A 12796-nucleotide genomic window follows, 5' to 3' on the forward strand; every position below is an offset into this window, starting at 1 on the left:
GAACCCTTAATTAGCCAATACGGAATCATTGCTCCTAGAGCAAGTGTGGTGAGGTTCCTGAGAGCCTCTGGTGTGTGCATCCATAAACAGAACATGATGTGGTTCTGTAGGATTTATACATTTTTTCACGTAAATGATACCATACTGTTCCAATATTCTGCAACTTACTTTATCCACTTCATTGTATGTTTCCAGGATCTATTTATATGGAAATATATAGCTTGAATTCATTCTTTGAAACCTCAGTATAGTAATTCTGAACTCAGTAAGTAGATGATATCAGTCATCAAGGGTTTTAGGTACTTCCAATAACAAGCTATTATTCATCTTGCTCCAGGAGAGTTGTCTGAAAAAACAAATCTGGTCATACTGTTTTTTGTGTAAAACTCTCTTTAGCATATGATATAGGGTATAATCAAAAGTCCTGAGACATCAAGGTCATCTTCAATCTGACCCCAGGATGGTTTCTCCAGTGTCATCCCCCATCACTCACCCCATACAATCAATGCCATCATACACATCATTTTCACGTCTTTGGCCCTTGCAAATACTAATATCTTTACCAGGTGGGTTATTGCCTTCTTTCCTTATCTGGCAAACTCCTAGACAGCCTTCAAAACCCAACTCAAACATCATCTCCAGTGATGGATTTACTGGGAAGCCATTGAGATTTAAGCTTCTGGACTCACAGTTACACAGTCCTCTAAGACCATGGGAGGGTTTCCAGCAATGTGTTCACGTGGACACTTTTTGTTTTTGTAAAAGGATAGAAGTAAGATATTTTTGGTTAAAGGGTCATCCAAACCAAATGAGCTTCAGAACCCTCCAAGCCCGAGACCCCTCCCCATCTGCCTCAGATCACCATTCTTGTTAAGCTTTACATGAGCTCCTGAAAGGGCAGCCTTCTGGGGCCACACAGCACTTTTGCGTTGTGTCTAATACTTCATATCACCTATGATTTGACAAGATGTATGAGGATTTCTGTTCATCTGTCTGTCTCCATATTAGGTATTCACCAAACATTTGTTAAGTGGATATTAGGGAGGAAAATATAGCTTTGTGCGATTATTTGCCGATTGCTCCAGACTCGGCCACGTTCATCTTCGGAAGGAGACTGCCAACTGCTGGCTCACTGCACACCGGCAGACAGGAGGGGCAGAGGTGGCCACGGGACCCAAGAGGGGAAAGAGCACCTCAGGAGCGCTGTGGGGAGAGATGTGAAGCCAAAGCAATGAGAGTAAAACAGAAATGAGATGGAGAGATTAAAAAGGGCAGGGACAACAACATGAACCTATCATCCGGAAAGAGCTCATGTTTTAGGTGGTGGGGTGGTTTCACTGAAAAACAAAGGGAAAAATACACTATACGTAAGATGGGGGAGATGAAGAAAATGGGTATTTAGTTACTATTGCATGGATTGAATCTGAGACTGCAGCTAATGCAGTGCCTGGCACCTGCTGTCTTTCATCTGGGAGGCCATCCCCAAGCAGTTCTGACCCAGCCTTCAAGAACAAGCTTCACCCTGACTTCCCGAAGCTACTGCTACACTTTCCCTTCCTACTGCCCGGATCTCATTCCTGCCTCGCCAGAACTGTGAATGTAAGGACAACAGCAGCAGTGTGCTGTTTTACTTATTTTAAACATCTGCATCATTAATGGATGGCGCGTGTAGAGAAACGATCTTTTTACACTTGCATCCCCTTACACGAACTCTTCCCAAATTCACCACTAGTTAGAAAATTTTTCGTGTTTTATATTTCAAGGCATCGTTTCATCCCACGTACCCAAGACTGAGCTGTGTTCTGGAAAAAATATGACATTGTTCTGCTGGTAAGAGGCAAAGAGGCAAAAGCAAAAGGCAGGAACGAAACACATGGGCAAGCATTTCCCATGGGAAAGAGTGTCACAGCTAAAAACAGATGCCTTCCTTTTCTCCCCGGCCCAAGTGTCACTCACTCTGTAGAATTACAGTTGGAGCTGGTGTTTGCAGAGCAAGCGATTCCTTCCCCTCCTCTTGCCATTATCGCTATGCCGAGACTGGTGCAAAGAGAATCTGAGCTCATTCAAAATTTAAACAGTGAATGCAGCAATCAAAATGTCACTGGGTTAGAGGAATGAATGAATAATTTAGCTTGTGAAAAGTTAACATTTAGAAAAGACCAGACTTGCAAATTCCAGGAGGGACAGCCTGAAATAAGATGGTCCCCTCTCGTTAATTAGAAATTAATAAACTGACTCCAGAATCTGTATGTTAATCTCCCTGATACTGTTTTGGCAGGAGTACCATTCAGACCTGAGAGCCAGAGAGTGGGCTGACCCCTGACAGGGTGGACAGGAACATTATTTGATTTCAGCTCATCCAGCACTTTCTGAGCTCCTACCAAGCCGGATGCTGGGCATGCAGAGATGCAAAGACCCCAGCTACCCTTGAAGTCTGGTGGGGTCCATGAGAAAGGCACAAGGAACTGCATAGCACGGGAGTGTGTAACAGAGCAGTGACAGGACAGTGGGAGACCACTTGCCCAGGCTTGTGATTATGTCAGGTTGATGTCTGATAGAAAATCAGGATGACAGAATGGTATCTAAGAGACACCTGGGCTCTGAGGCATGATTGTCAGGGAGCTCCAGCAACCAGCAGCGAATTTGGAAATCAGGGTCAGGACCCATGAGGACAGCCACACTCTTACATCCCACTGTGACTGTAGGTGTGGTGGTTCTCTGCCCACAATATCCTCATCTCTGTCCACCTGAAAATCACTCCTCTTCCATGTGATGAGATATTGGCACCAGGTGAACTTTCCCTGACAGGCCTGGGTGCTGGCTGCTCTCCGTTTCCAGCCCTTTCTGTGCATACCAGCAGGGAACACATCCTGTTGTGATGCCACTAGCCTGGTGCATGAGCTTTTCAGCCAGCAGCCAGTGAAGACCATGTTTTATCTCCTCTGCATGCGCAGAGCCTGGCAAGCAAAGCACTCAACAAACGTGTTAAAATGAATGAGGCAGAGCTCCACTTAGCTTGGTGAGAGCTCATAGCTTCCACCCTAACAACAAGAAAAAGCCAAACACTCTAAAAACATCATTATATTTCTTGAGTCCATCAAAGAGGTGAAGCCACCAGACAATGAAGTGAACATACTTTTGAAAGGTGACGAGCTGAGAAAAGGCAGGACACTCAGCTGATTCACCTTTGGTAGAGATGGAGGAACAACATGGCCGCCATGAGAAGCAAGCAGGAAGGAAATAGCTTGAATGTTAACAAATTCTTAAGTGTGGCCCAAGTATCACAGTTTAGAGTGACAAGGAGCTCTGGATACAAGGGGCAGTGGTCTGCACTCACAGGCAAGCTCTTTCTATTGTGTTGCTCTGGAACCTTAGTCAAACATCAGATGAACTTTTGCTACCAGCCAAGATGGTGTAATGGGAACCAGATTAACCACTGAGCCATAAAACACTGGAAACCTGGACAAAAATCTGTGGCAGAATGGTTTTGACATTGGACAACAGGCAGCCCAGGAAAGTCATGGCCTCTGTCAGGCATTGTGAAAAAGTTTGGGGCCAAGCAGGAGACGGTGCCTATCACTGAGGAAGGACCCGAAGAACTGAGAGACCCCATCTCCCCACACAAGCCTAACACAGAGGAACAAGCCACAGCAGTCTTCTGGAGGAGGGCACAAGCACGGAGAGAGGCCCCCTCCGTGGTGGATATGCAGGAACTGATAAAGCAGGTGGAGGAAAGCCTCTGACCTCACAGGTCCCTCATGAGGCACCAGGTGAGAGCTGCCCACTGAGGTAGAGCGTGAAAATGCACAGTGGTACCCTGAGGGTAACCAAAGCAACAACAGGCCCCAACCCAACCTGACTACACCTGACTACACCCACTGGCCCCCACCACTCACTCACAGCCTGACAGAGTGGGGCGCCCCCTTCCCCTCTCTGGCATTCTGCCTTGGAAATTCTAGCTGCCTTCATCTCCCTGAACACCCTCCTCTGACTCCTCCACTGAGGGAGACTACCAGGCCCGGTTTAGGTCCCCCCTTCCCTGCGCTGTGGCTTGGAGACTCTCCAGGCGGTCAGCTGCGGCCATGGTAGGATGACCTTGTTTGTCTCCCCTCTCTCAGGAATGACCTTCCTGCGCCGTCTGCTGTCCAATGTCATAACCATTATCTCATAGATTTTGTCCAGGTTTCTAGTGTTTTATGGCTCAGTGGTAAAACTGGTCCCCATTACACCACCTTGGCCCGAAGCAAAAGTTCATTCGATTTTCTACAAAGGTTCCAAAGCAATTCAATAGGGAAAGGAGAGCCATTTCACAAATGGTGTAGAAATAAATGGATGTCCACGTGGAAAAAGTAAACCTCAATACCTGTGCCACCCCCCCACCATTGTACAGAAAATGTTACCTGAGATGGGCCATAAACCTAAATGTAAAAGTTAATGTCAATGCAATAAAGCTTTTAAGGGAAAATATACATCTTTATGACTCTGAGAGTAGGGAAACATTCCTTAGGCAGAAAAGAGAAAATAGTGACCATAAAAGGAAAAAAAAATGAAGAAATTAGATTTCACCAAAATTAAAAACTTTTGTTTGAGTGACAGTTAAGAAAATGAATAGGCCAGCCATAGGCTTAGATAAAATAGTCACAAAACTAAAAACTAGTATCTGGGATGAATAAGAACTCTTATAACTTGATAATAAAAAGACAACCCAATTTTAAAAAGGTCAAGGGATATGATTACTTTGCAAAGAAGGTTCACAAATGGCCAATAAACACATGAAAAATCGCTGGATCCCGTTAGTCATCAGGGAGATACAGATAATTAAAACCACAAGATAGCACTACTCAGCCACTGGAATGGCTAGAATTAAAAACACCAGCCCCAACAGTGAAGCAACTGGAACTCGTATATTGTTGGGGGCTGTATTGTGGTATCTGGCAGTTTTGTGTAAGACTAAAACATACACCTGCCCTGTGGCTCAGCAGTTCCATTCTAGGTGTTTCTCTAAGTAAAATGAAACATAATATCCACAAGACTCATAAAATAATGGAGATTGGTAATATCCCGAACTGGGGACTCCCAGGTGTCCATCCATACAGAGATGGACATACAAATTGCAGTATATTCACACAGTGTGATACTTCCCAGCAAGAAAAAGGAGCAAATGACCAACACAAAACACAATGCGGATGAATGTCAGAAACATCACACTTAGTGAAAGAAACCAGACCAAAAAGAGCATGTACTACCGTACATACGGTAGGATTCCATTTCTTTGACATTCTAGAATAGACAAAATGAATGTATGAAAAAAAGAAAAGCATCTGTCAAAAAAACCGGTATCTTATGATAGAAAAAGCTCAGATTGATGGTGTGTCTGGTGAGGGAGGAGATGGAAACCAGCAGGGAAAGGGCATGAGGGTAGGTGAATGTACTGTCGCTTGGGAGGTGGGAGCTTATGTTACACAGATTTAAGCAATTACCAAAACTCAAGAAGTGAAAACATCCAAGATGTGAGGCTTGCTTTGGTTGTAAATTTTACCTCAAAAGAAAAAAAGAACAGAAATACATCCAAAAATGTAAATGTATTGATAATGGAGAGGGATAGATGAATAGATAAATATGGAATAAAACAAGGGTAGCAGATATTATTAGCAAAGTCTAAGTGGTTGGGTGGATGGGTGGTTACTATAAAATTCCTTCAAGTTTTCTTTGTGTCTGAACATTTCATGATATAAATTGATGGGGAAATTTTTGTTCAATGAGCCAGGCAAGATGCTAGCTTCACATAGGCAAGGGGACGAGGGCAGGGACCAAAGCACCTGGGTTATAGGACGAGTGAGATAAACAGAGGGGTCCCTGGCAACCGTAGCCTTCATTGACCAGATACTCACTGTGCTCGGACCCAACGGAGCACTCCTCAAAAGTCAGCTCTTTTAAACAGGAAAATTCACTGTAGACAAAGTAGCTTAAAAAAAAAACAAAAACCTGGAATTATCTTGACGAAATCTGGCAGGGCATATGGGGAGCTGGCCTGAAAGGGCAGGCAGCAAAGGATAAAAAGAGACCATGACCTTTTCAAGAACTCAGTGGTTGGCAAGTCTTCAATTCCTAATGCTGGGGGATGATAAATTATTCAAATGAAATACTCCTGGCTTCTACTCTCTGTAGTTCAGAATATTGATTCTACCATTACTCACCCGAGGAGGTCTTTTTTGCTGGAAGATGCCAATGAGAAATGGAGGAGCAAGAGCACTTCTGCTTTGGATATTTTACCCCTGCCTTACCCTGAGTTTCGTTTGCTTTTCTGCATGCTCCGGAAATGAACCATTCTTCCAGCTCCGTCAAACAACAGCGCAAAAATCCATCATCTTCATACCTTCCCCCATTGGGCTCGGGGTTTCAAGCCACAAATGATGGATTCAGAAACCCCCTGTCCCCATACAAGACCACTATTCCATGATCTGATCTATAGACAGTGCTTTTTTTTTTTTTTTTTAAAGATTTTATTTATCTGACAGAGAGAGAGACAGCGAGAGAGGGAATACATGCAGGGGGAGAGGGAGAAGCAGGCCTCCTGCCGAACAGGGATGATGCGAGCCTCAATCCCAGGACCCTGGGATCATGACCTGAGCCACCCAGGCCCCCCTAGACAGTGCTTTTTAAACTTTGATGTGCACAAGGACTCCCTGGGGATCTTGTCAAAATGCAGATTCTGATTCCCCCCGGGGAATTCGATCGGGCAGTGCACCTTTCTAACAAGCTCCCAGGTGATGCCGGTGCTGCTGGTTATGGATTGCTCTTGGCGTAGCAGACACTAGATGGCTGTAAACCAAGTCTCGCCCTGAAGCTTCCCTCTTCCCGAGTCTAACCCTGTGCATTACACCAGTATCACATCCCTGCCTGAAGTCCCTCGACCGCCTGCTAGTCAACCCAGACTCTTCTGCCTGACGTTCAAGACCCTTGTGCAGATGGATCCCACCTGCTTTCTAATGGTTTCTTCCACTGCTCTCTTCTCATGATTTGCACCTCAGCCAAATGGAACCCTGTGCTGCTTCCTAGCCTTCCTCTCTCTCTGCCTTCATTCAGCTGTTTCTTCTACCTGGAAGGTTCTTGTCCAACTCCTTGAAAGTCCCGGCTCAAATGCCGCCTCCTCTATGAAGCCCAACACCTTTCTTGCAGCTAGAAGTCGTCCTCCTCCCTCTAGTCTCTGGTGTCCCTTTGTACCTACCACTCTAAGGACATTATTACTAGGTTTCTTTTTCTATGACTTTTGACCATGTCTTTTGTCTAATCTATACCCCTATCTACTCTATGCTTCTTTAGGGCAGATTGTCATTGGATTTATGCCCACAGACCTCTAGCACAAAGCTTTGTACATTTGGACATAATTGTGTGTGTTTATTATTAATTTTATTGAGGTGTATAAATCAGTAAACTGCATAGATTTTAAGTGTACTCTTCATTGAGTTTTACACCTGGTAACAACTACCCAGTCAAGATAGACAGCCATCACTCCAGAATGTTCCCTGCTTCCCTTTCCAGCCACTCCCCACCCTCAGCCCCATCCCTAGCCAGAATATAACTGCTCACATTTCCATCATCCTAGATTTGTCTGTTTCTTTGAACTTCATGTAAATGGAATCATACCATATGTACTCTTTTGTCTAGCTTCTTCAGTTCAACATCACATTTTGGAGCCCCCTCCATGTTGTTGCATATTGGAAACAGCACCTCAAAGATGTCACCGCTGGTAGATGTCACCTCAAAGACCCACTTTGCTGCACTCACACCCACCTGGGGCCTCCCTATGCGGTGGACATTCGGTGCTTGTCTCTTACCTGCATTCAGGTTGCTCGTAAAGTCACTAAGCACCCTTGAAGCCCTGTCAGTATTTCTTGCTGGCCCTTCTGCCTCCTCCCATTTAACCCATGCCTTCTAGCTGCCTTCAACAAAGAGGGAGCTCCCGACTGCTTTCCTGCCATCTCCTGAGACCCCGCTGTCCAGCTCCAAGGTCTGTGCTCCCAGGGAGGGTCTCCCTCTGTCGGGAGAAGATGTCATCTCCATTCATTCTTTGCAAATCCACTTTCCTTCTTTGAGGCTGGGGGCGGCTCATCTGTTGAGGCTCAGTCAGGCTCCTGTGTCCATGTCCTGCCTGCTATGGCTTATGTCCATTCTTTGCCAGGAAGCAAGTGTGACTGGTTAGGAAGAGGCTGCTGGCCCTGGAGTGATCTTAGCCCAGCTGGTAACTGCCCATCCACATGACCCAGCGATGGCAGTGATGGCCTCCTTCCTGGCTGACAGATTCTCTCAGTCTGGGTCTTGGTGTACATTTGGACAGACAGGCCCATCACAGTGACCACAACAGGCTTATTCTCATTCTTTGCATCAACTCTGCTGTGGTCTACATCAGAACCGCCATTTTGGGCCTTCAGGTGATAGGGTAAGAATGAGGTCCAGACTAAGCAAGTCCCAAATCACTTCTCTAAAATAGGAGACCCAGGCCTGTGACCCTCAACACCGTGACATTTGGCTAAAATGTGAGGAAAGAAGTCAGGTGTCACCCCCAGTGAATTATTTTAATCTGGGAAGAACAAAGAAAGGGAGTCAGTGGATCAATGCAGTGTCACTTTGCTGTCTTAGTCAGCTCGGGCTGCTCTAACAAATATGCCACAGACTGGGTTAAACAATAAACATTTATTTCTCACAGTTCTGGAGGCTGGGAAGTCTCAGGCCAAGGTCTGGCAGATCTGTTGTCTGAGGAGGCTCTCTTCCTGGTTTGTGGACAGCTGTCTTCTTGCTGTGTGCTCACGTGGTAAAGAGCAGAGAGGGGGCAGGCTGTCTCCTGTCCCTTCTTACAGGGGCACTAATCCCATCAAGAGGTCAACACCCTCATGACCTAATCACCTCCCAAAGGCCCCACCTCCGAATACCTTCACAATGGGGATAAGGTTTCAACATAAGAATTTGGGGGTCTCAACTATTCAGTCCATAGCATATACATAACAGAAAATTTACCATCGTAACCATTCTTAAGTGTATATTTCAGTGGTGTTTCACACTTCTTGAGATGTCATTTGCTGAGCGCTCTTTCAAGACGTGCATAACTAATAGTTTGGAGCACTCCCTTAATCCTTGCAGACCTGTGAAGTGTTGTTATCCCTGTCTTAAGAAACTAAGGGCCAGAGTGGGTGATAGTTGCATCTGGCAAATGGTGGATCTTGGGCTTAAACCCCATCTGTCCGCTCCAGGCTGGTCCCCTACCGCTTTATCGCCTGCCTTTCTGTCCGGCTCCTTGAAGGTGATTTCAATGTCTCTGATATATATCCCATCAAAGTGCTTACAGTGCTGACCACAAAGTCCTTCTGTCTCATCACAGCATTTACGGAAATGGAGACAGGAAGGAGATGGTGTCTTTCCCCTCTCTGCCAAGGGGCAGTCAGTCTTGTGCCTCCCCCCACACCATCTGCTTTGGCCTCTGTGGTGTGACTTGAGATCTGCAGGATACCAACAAGTCCTATCCAAAAATGTTTCCATTCCAGGGTTGTTATGTACCTCAACTTCCTACCAACAGTCCTCTGAGCTAGCGTTCCATTAAAGTGCAAACATGTAAAAAAAAGGAAGACAGATGAAGCCACTATCTCCTATTAATATTGTGGCCATTTTGCATAATGAATTACCCAGCCCAGCGCCAAGCCTACTGGGATGGCCCTGGGGCCAATTATTTCAGAGTGAGGAGAAAAATTAGGAAAGAAACTGTAGCTCAGGATTCCACCTGAGAGCCCAGGACCATTTGAGGTACTGTAGTGAATTATGGCTTCACGGATGGAGCATACAGGGAGGGGGAAAAGCTGAAAGCAACAAAGATGAGATTTAACTTCAGAATTTTGATGGGCACTTGTGTGGTGAAGTTTTAAAAATAAGATGTTTGGAATCAAGCAGCACAGAGTCTGCCAGTCACCAGCTGTGTGCCCCTGGGCAAGCTGCTTGAACCATCTGGATCTCCATTTCCATTGACCACAAATCAGAGATTTGAATGCCCTCCCTCCAAGGGTTGTGAAGATGATCTATTGTCTGGACAGGTATAGTATCTTATATAGAGAAAGTATGGTGCACGGGAGTGTTCAAGAAGTGGCACCACTCATGCTGCTCAAAAACTCTATCAGAAAGTCTATGGATGTTGGAGATGGGCAAGGACCAGAGGTGTCCCAATTCTGCTCGCACCTTGGTTAATGGGAGTCTCTATTTCAATCAGCTGTGTATTTGGCTTCCCCACCAGCTCTGGAGGTGGACCTATGTGGGATGGTCCAGCTTCTTAGCATTGGTGGAAATAGCCATGACTTCTCAGTGTGGAAAATATTATTATGATTTGGTTTGTTCGGTTTGGTTTCTTACTATAAACCAGTGGTGAGAGCACCATGGAAGATCTCCCCCACAAAGTTAGCTGAGGAATGAGCCAGTCAACCCAGAGAACCTCAAGACAGTGGCCAGCACTGGGAAAGGCTAATCACACTCTCAGTGCAGGACCAAAGAGTCATCCCTAAAAAGCCAGCAGTGACCTTTAACTAGTACACATTGAAGTAAACATATTGAAGTAAATCAAGAGTAAATGGAAATTAGAATTGACAAGACATTTTTCAGAAACTCCGAGTGATGGAGCGTCAAGAGAAGAGTGACCCTGTGGCTTCAGGGTCCACAGTAACCACCTAGATCCCAGGTGATATTTCAGGAGTGATATGAAAAGTTTCCTTCCTCCCTCAGGAAGGTCCAGGATGTCTCAGGGAAAGAGGAACCCAGCCCCAGCCTGGAGATTCCAAGCTGCATCTAGGGCCAGTCTGGGAAGCAGATTTCAGAAGACTGGGAGCCCTCAGTGTCTGATTTCTCTCTCTCTCTCTCTCTCTCTCTGTCTACTGGAGAGGATGGGGATGAGTAGGAAAAGCTCTCGTTGGGCAGTGGCCTGGCACACAGAGGGACAGAGGAAGAACAGGCCCTTCAGTTGTGAGCCTGAGCCCTGCAGTCTAGCAGTCCAAGTTGAGAAGTTAATTCAAAAGCAAACCAAGCCTCAACAAACAACAATCCAAGAACCAAGGAGTTCCAGCCATCCAAAAGCCAATTACAGGAAGCAGTTAATCCAGGAGTGAAGCCAAGGCCAAAGCCTTACTGAAGTCAGAAGGCCAAGGTACTTCTAACCAGTGGAGCCCAAAGAGGAGCAAGATGAAGGTAGACACAAACAACAGATGCACAGCTGCCTATGGCCCATAGTGGAGCCACACAATATGCCTTTTAACTTACACAAGTTAAACCTTTTGCCATCTGCAGAGAGTGAGAGAAAACACAATGTGCTAGTGCCAGCAGCATACCTCACCCAGCCGACAAGTTCCTTGGAACAAGCAGTGCTATTTCCATGGACAATCTCTGTGCCCGGGACAGTGCACCTTGTGAGCTTCTAGATATCCTGGAAGTGATGTTATTGGTATAAATTCATATTTTTCATTAAAAATTGGTCCCCAAATGCAGACCAAACCCCTCATCTGAGGCTCAAATGCAACTCCCTTTCCACTCCGCACTGTCAAAAAGCAGTCAGATCTAACACAGAAGAGGAAACCAGCTGTGATTGACTTACTGAGGTGTGTCACTCAATGTAATTTTAGGGTGATACAAAGATTTTCAAGGCTAATTTTGACTGTGTGCAAATTTTACCATATGTGCTAACCAGACAACCTAAATCCTATTTAAATCCAGTCTACATTTGATTACTGTGAATGCAGCGAGTGGATGACAGATCCCAAAGGTGAAAAGCATAGTCAGGCTTGTGACAGACACACTTAAATCTACCTAGACCTACATGGAATCTGAAAGGTGTAGGGGAGCAGAATCTACCAAAGTCAAAAAAAAAAAAAGAGCACTACCATTCAATGGGGAAAGGACAGTCTTTTCAACAAATGGTGTTGGGAAAGCTGGATATTTACATCCAAAAGAATGAAATTGGACCCTTAATTTATATGATACATAAAAAAATAACTCAAAATGGATCAAAGGCCTAAACAGAAGAGCTAAAAGTATTAAGCTTTTAGAGGAAAACAGGGGGAAATCTTCATGACATTGGATTTGGCAATGATTTCTTGGATATGACACCAAAAACACAAGCAAGAAAAGAACTAATAGATAAATTAGACTTCGTCAAAATTTTAAAACTTTATGCCTCAAAAGACATTACCAACAGAGTGAAAGGCAGCTCACAGAATGGGAGAAGATATTTGCAAATCATCTCTCTGTTAAAGGATTAATATCCAGAATATATAAAAAACTCTTACAGCTCGAAGATAAAAATAAAAACAAACAACAACAAAACCCAATTAAAAAATGGGCGAAGGACTTAAATAGACCTTTCTCCAAAGAAGACATACAGATGGCCAATAAGCACGTGTAAAGATGCTCAACATGATGAGTCATTAGGGAAATACAAATCAAAACCACAATGAGATACCATTTCACACTCATTAGGATGGCTATCATTAAGGGAAAAAAGAAGAAAAAGAAAACAACAAATATTGGCAAGGATGTGGAGAAATTAGCACCCTGGTGCATTGCTGCTGTGGAAAACAGTATGACAAATCCTGAAAATATTAAACACAGGATTACCATATGATTCAGTAATTCCAATTTTGAGTTATTGTTCCATGGGTATAAAGTTTCTGTTGGGAAGATGAAAAATTTGTAGAGATGGATGTACAATAATGTGTGTCTACTTAATACCATTGAACTGCACACTTAAAAATGGTTAAAACGGGGGGGGGGG

The sequence above is a fragment of the Leptonychotes weddellii genome, chromosome 13 (assembly GCF_054177405.1).
Source record: "Leptonychotes weddellii isolate Sample4059 chromosome 13, ASM5417740v2, whole genome shotgun sequence".
Taxonomy (NCBI): Eukaryota; Metazoa; Chordata; class Mammalia; order Carnivora; family Phocidae; genus Leptonychotes; species Leptonychotes weddellii.